General features: G+C 41.9%; 1 non-coding gene across 1 annotated transcript; it reads right to left on the reverse strand.

Annotated features, from left to right (window-relative positions):
• Positions 1–5,766: 5,766 nt before the first annotated feature.
• Positions 5,767–5,872, reverse strand: LOC122150789. The gene has a single exon (XR_006163853.1). It is a non-coding gene; the product is annotated as a U6 spliceosomal RNA (small nuclear RNA).
• Positions 5,873–6,451: the final 579 nt, after the last annotated feature.

Consider the following 6,451-nt stretch of genomic DNA (forward strand, 5'->3'; position numbering starts at 1 on the left):
CCTCACCCCTAAAATTGGCTGTGGTGGTGGTGGTTGCACCTATCTGTGAATATACTGAAAGCCATTGAGTTCTACACTTTACATAGGTGAATTATATCTCAAAAACCTGTTCAGAAACGTCACCCTCTTTCCCAAACCCAACTGACTTAGAATTTCAGGAAGGATGTTGTCGAATGGGGAATTTGAAAGGCAGGACAGGGCTGGAAGGCAAGTGAGGTGTCAAGGGAGAAAGATTTAAGAAGGCTGACACTTTTGCACGCTGAACTCTGAGAGTGAGTGCCTCCTTAAATACTGAGCCACAAGCACCTGCTGGCCTAGTTCAGGCCCGTTTGAAAGGGTTGGTGCAAGACTGTGTCAGAGAGCTCCCAGGGGATTGTTGAGCCGACCTGGGTCCCATCTCTTCATTTTGTTGTTTTACAGGGAGATAGCAACGTTTTCCAGCAACAGATATGAGCTCCAGCCTCTCAGGATGAGTCAGGAGAGGCTTCACCATGCCAGGCTTTCCTGAAATGTAAACTTGCAGCTGTTCCAGTTTCATTTGGAAGGCCACTCATAACAATTTTTTAAATCTTTGGTTCCTTGTTCTTTTTCAGTTCAGGCTGGTGGTGTTTGAATAACTTTCAGTACTGATATCCTATAGATTCTGTTTTAATTTTTGGAAAATGTAATGAAAGTATAATTTTCACTTTCCAGGGTTTTATAGATCCATACTCCCACTTCTCCACTCATCTTCCACCATCCCCCCTTTCTGCCCTTTCTTGCCAGTGATTTCATGCCCCATCACCAGCCGTCTAGTCAGAAAGGCACCTTGTTGATCCTGGCCAGTGGCAGCAACTGGGACAGCGTGCCCAGGAACAGTGAAGGCCAACCTTGGGACGCCAACTCCTTCACTGGCCATTAAGTTCTATGATGTCATTAGCTTTCTGCCCCTACCCCTGCCTCTGTCTCCATATTACTGGTTGGTCCCAGTTCCTTCACTGGTGATTCTCCAAGACTCTGTTAGTTTTAAAACACAAAGTGAAGAAATGTTGTTTCTTTGTACTTTTCCAGGACTCAAAAAGGATGGAAGTGGTTGATGGATGCTCCCAGAACAGCCCAAGTGAACTTCTTTTATCTTGATAACTAACTGATTTTCAGAGATATTCTTCCCTTGGTAAAATCCAAAAAGTACTTCCTCAGAGAATATTTGAAACAGGAAAATACAAGGGAAAGGGTCAGATCAGGCAGGGTTATAGCAATTTCCTTGTAGTATCAAGATCATGGAATTGTATGACCATATATCACTTGGCTTAATAGCTGTGTCCTGGAAAAGTTTCACATAAACAAAATTTTTAAAAAATTAAATCACTGCAAGTGCACAAGAAAAGACTGCTAACTAAAGGAAGCCTGGGAGAAATCATTTTATAAAGTGAATTATCTTTATGTAGTGCACATAATCCCTCCCACGCACACACGCTGACCTTTTTTTATAAGTTTGAATTTTTCATATGGTGGATTTCATAAGGTAAGGGTGCCTCTTACCTTGACAACCCATCTGAGGTCACCACTGTTCTCAGGCACTGAAACGGAACTTTTCATGTTGTTCTCTGCATTGCTTAAGTAGTTGCCAGTGTTCTGTGGAGAATTTCTGCTCAGAAAACCATCCCTGGGGGTGAGCTCATCCAGAATCTTCCTGGCCTAGCTACCCAGAATGGTGTGGTCTCTGGCATACCCAGGGAGACTGTCAACAATTGGAGAGTGGAAAAGAAAATGGAGGACGTGCTGAGGCTAAACTTTCCCAAATGCAATGTGGAAGCCAGTGTGGTGTAGTAGTGAGAAGCATGAGCTCACAGCCAGACTGCTTGGGCTCTGTCTCTGTCATCTAGCTGGATGACTGCCTGACCTTCAGTACCTTTATCTGTAAAATGGAGGTGATTACAATAGTGTCTACCTCAGGGATGTTGTGACGACTAAATGGAGCAGAGCACCTGGCACTTAGGAAGTGCTGAAAAGGTGTCAGCTATTTTTAACTTTCCTGGGGGGTAAATCTGTTAGAGTAGAAGGGAAAATATCAAAAGAAGATAAGATCAAAGATGCTAGTGTTCACTGAGTACTGGTCCATGCCAGGTACAAACTGAGCACTTTCCTTTAACCCTTACATCATACCCACAGGGCCACCAAGGATAATCCCATTTTCCAGAGAAGAAAAGTGATGCTCAGAGAGGTTAAATAATTTGCCCAATGTCACACAGCACATAAGGGACAAAGCAGATATATGAGGCCAGTTCTGCCTGCTCTTTATACTCTGTCTCAAGCCTGAAAAGAGCAGGGCCTGAAGGTGACCTTTCAAAGATGAAGGCTTAGGGCCTGGAGGTTAATTGGATTTGAAAGAAAAAGTGGTTCGGGAAGTATTTATATCAAGAAAGAAGAGGGAAATTCTTTTATTTATTCCACAAATATTTGTTGAGAATCTATATGCTGGCACTCCAAGTACAAAGATGAATAAGGCCTTGCTCAGCCTCAGAGTCCTTTGGGGGTGACAGTAACGTTAAATTACAATAAACCCTAGCCAATGTTAGGATACAGGTATGAAACATGCTATGGGATCCCTAAGCACAAAATGACTAAATTCACCAGAGGAATACTTCAAAGGGGAGGTCACATACAAGAGGTTTACAAGTATTATTTCATCTCTAATACTTGATGATGTAGGCAATATTATTACATGCCGCAAAGACTGCTAGTTGCCTACCTAGTGTTTAAAATCTCTTTTTACTTAGTAAGACTACCCTGATTTTACTTGGTGAGGCAAGCAATGCGGACAGTTAAAAGTCTACCCAGCCTGCCTTGTGGGTAGCTGTGAAAATGGCATCAGGATTATCTGATCTCCTCTAACTTCACGTGGGGTAGAGAGAACCACCATCAGCATCAGCCCAAGACTAATTCCTACTAAGCAGACATCAGACATAACTCTTCTCTTTTTTTACCAATTCTGATACTAGCTGTCCTTCCGGTAATGTTCTCTACTTCTGTTGGGTTTGATAATTTGTTGCAGCAGACACAAAAACTCACAAACAATACTCACAATTATAGGGTTTATTAGGGAAGTAACAGGTTACAATTCAGGATCAAGAACAACTCAGGATACAGTTGTTCAGTCAGGACACCTTCTCAGCCATGCCCACAGGCTGGCCTTTCCCTAGGCCTCTCAGCCCCTCAGGCTGGCCTTTCCCTAGGCCTCTCAGCCCCTCAGTCTCTTGGGGCAACCAGCTTCTACCCTGCTTGGGCAAGTGTTACAAGCTCTTTAGCTCCACTGTTAAGTGTCCACAGGCACCGCCAGTAGCTTACTCCACCAGTAAGCTCTGCCCAAAGGTGCTCAGCTCTTTTGCTCCATAGGTTGGGGAGCCTGGTAGTTCCATCAAGTGATTGGAGGTACCCCACTCTGCCAGCAAGCCTGTTGCCCAAAGGCACCCAGCTCTCTCCTTCTGTGCTCCAGGAGGCCTGTCGCGCCATCTCCTGGTACTGTTGCCTTTGCTGCTGCCATTTCTCTGTCACCATCTCTTGTCATCTCTGGTGTTATAGCTCCCTCTCCATTTCCTGGGTCTAGGAGGTTCTCAGTGCAGGGACTCTGGGTCCAAAGGACACACTCTGCTCCCGGCTCTTCTTTCTTGTTGGTAGTGAGATCCCCTTCTGCTCTGGAATTGGCTCTCTTTTAAGACTGGCAGGATAGCAAAACTGACCATTCCCATTGATAGAGTTCCATATACTTTATCGCATGATCCCACCCTCACAGGGTCACATATACTTTATTTTCATTATTAACAAGCTGTCCAATCCCCTTGTCAAGCTACAAGCTCCCTATTTGCATAATCCCACCCAATCATTGTGTGGAAATCACAAAGACTATGGCTAGAAGGGCTATTTTAAGTAACTCACTGCACTGCAGTACTTAAAACCAAAGACCTGTTGCTCTTGAGTCAATTCTGACTCACAGTGACTCATTGTGTCAGAGTAGAACTGTGCTCTACGGAGTTTAAAATGGCTGTATAGGTGAAAAGTATATTGCCAGGCCTTTCTTCCAAGATGCTTCTGGATGGACTCTAACTTCCAATCCGTTGTTTAGCAACCAAACACATTAACTGATTGTACCACCAGGGTCTTCTCAGTAATGATGACCCATAAAATGGAAGCAGAGGTTATTGGACTGTTGTTGTTGTTGTTGTTGCTATTGGATTAGACTTCCAGCAAAGTATCTTTAAAAGGTAACATGCCTTACATGGGCTTTTTCTTGCTCTTTTCCTCCTTCTCCTGCTTCTTGCTTGAGACAAATGGCTAAGGCTTCAGCATCAACTTGTGACCTTTAGAAAGGAAGCCATAAGCTAAAAATGGTAGGGCTTAAAGACAGAAGGAGCCTAGGTCCCTGACAACTGTGAATTGCTGTACCAGCTTTGGACTGCCTATCTCTAGACTCTTGTTTAAATGAAATAAATAAATAAACTTCTACCTTATTTTAAATAAATAAATAAATAAACCTACTGCCATGCTTGCCCAAGCAAGCACTGCAGAGTATCTTTTATCCCCATGCCTCCTCCCTTTAATAAAAAGTATTTGGATGTACTTCCATGAGTTGATTCTGACTCACAGTGACCCTCGTTGGGTTTCCAAGGTTGTAAATGTTTATGGAAGTAGATTGCCTTATCTTATTTCTGCAGAGCAGCTGGTGGGTTTGAACCACTGACCTTCTGATTATCAGCCAAATGTCTTACCCACTATACCACCAGAGCTCCCTTCTGCCTTATTTAAGCCTCTATTATTTCTAGTTGTTGTTACTAGCATTTGACCCATCTCTAACTGACTTGTGTCCCTCAGGTTAATAAATAGTGATGGTGGAATCTAATCTCAAGCAGCCTGACTTCCCAGCTCATGTTCTTACCCACCACCCTATCTGTTGGGGCAAGTCTATGGCTCTTGTGCAACTGAATAGCCTGGAGTGTTTCCTTGAAATTGTAATCCCCTTTTTTCACCTGTTTGGCCCTGGCATCAAGCGCACAGGCTTAGTAATCCGTCACATTCAATAATGTATGCTGAATGAATACAGTGAATAACTGCTCCTCAACAGTTTCACTGAGGAACTGTTTTTCTACAAGATTGTCTAATGAAACCTGCTTCTCAGATTTCCCCAAGGGCAATATCAGTATGAAACTTGTAAGAAATCGGATGTCCTTCAAGATATTAAAAGAAAAAGATTGAAGATGATAGATAATAAAAATTTAAACTGAAAAAATATATATGGAGTTTCATTTAATTTAGTAAAATATATTTAATAGTGAAACAAAATTTAATATGGTGGGGGGTACTAAAAAATTAAATGAGATAAAAGAAATCCCTTTTTAAGAGCTATAATTTCTTTTACCATTGCAAAACTAGCAAATGCAACTTTGTAAAAATAAAAATAAACAATTTAGAAAGGTTAAATATTGAATGTCTCCTATAACCCCCTCTATATAACAGTTTGGTAAATACCCTTTCAACTCTTTTTCTATATAACAACAACAAAACCATTAAATTTATAGGGTTATAAAAGTGAGCTCATGGTATATATACTATTTTGCAAATTTTGCTTTTATCATTTAACATATTTAGACATTTCTTAATATTGGTTCATTTAGATTAACCTCATTCTATTTAGGGCTGCAGAGTATCTTTTTTTCCCCAAAAAATTATCTTATAGTGTCTTTTTTTTTCCCCCGTGCTTTGGGTGCAAATTTACAGAGCAAATTTGTTTTAAAAAATATGGAGCACTTCATGAATTTGCATGTCATCCTTGGCAGGAGCCATGCTAATCTTCTCTGTATCGTTCTAATTTTAGTATATATGCTGCCCAAACAAGCACTGCAGAGTATCTTTTATCCCCATGCCTCCTCCCTTTAATAAAAAGTATTTGGATGTACTTTTGACCTTGCTTTCAAAGAGTCATCAGGTGTTTACCACTGCTGGTTGATGAGAAAGAGATCAGATGTTGAATAACTCTCCCCACCACCTCAAGTGAGCTAGACTCTGGACTAGTGAGATCAGCTGGCAAAAGGCCAGTTCTGGAAAGAAACATGTTCTAGGATCACTATTCTATGGATAGAAATCTTTGAAGCTCAGGGTTTGGAAAAAGCTACTTGGGTTGTCCAGGAGAGTTAATACATAGGCTTCTAGGTCACTGACAGCTCCCTGGCAGCTGATGCTGCCCTGAGGAAGGGGTTGGGAGTGGGGATCCTCTGAGAAGTAGGTATCATTGTACAATCCCACAGAAAAACAGTCTGTGATCGCCCTTCTCATTAGAGCATTGTGAGCATGTGGGAGGCTTGGCACTCACTGTAGTGCGGGGCTTTCAACCAGTTCATTTTGGTTCAACCCCTGCTGAGAATTTGCATTTCTTCTTGGGCTATACTGAACCAGAAGCTACATTTTAATACGATCCCCA

Source organism: Orycteropus afer, unplaced genomic scaffold (assembly GCF_000298275.1).
Source record: "Orycteropus afer afer isolate SDZICR_OR568_19922 unplaced genomic scaffold, OryAfe1.0 scaffold00237, whole genome shotgun sequence".
NCBI classification, from domain to species: domain Eukaryota; kingdom Metazoa; phylum Chordata; class Mammalia; order Tubulidentata; family Orycteropodidae; genus Orycteropus; species Orycteropus afer.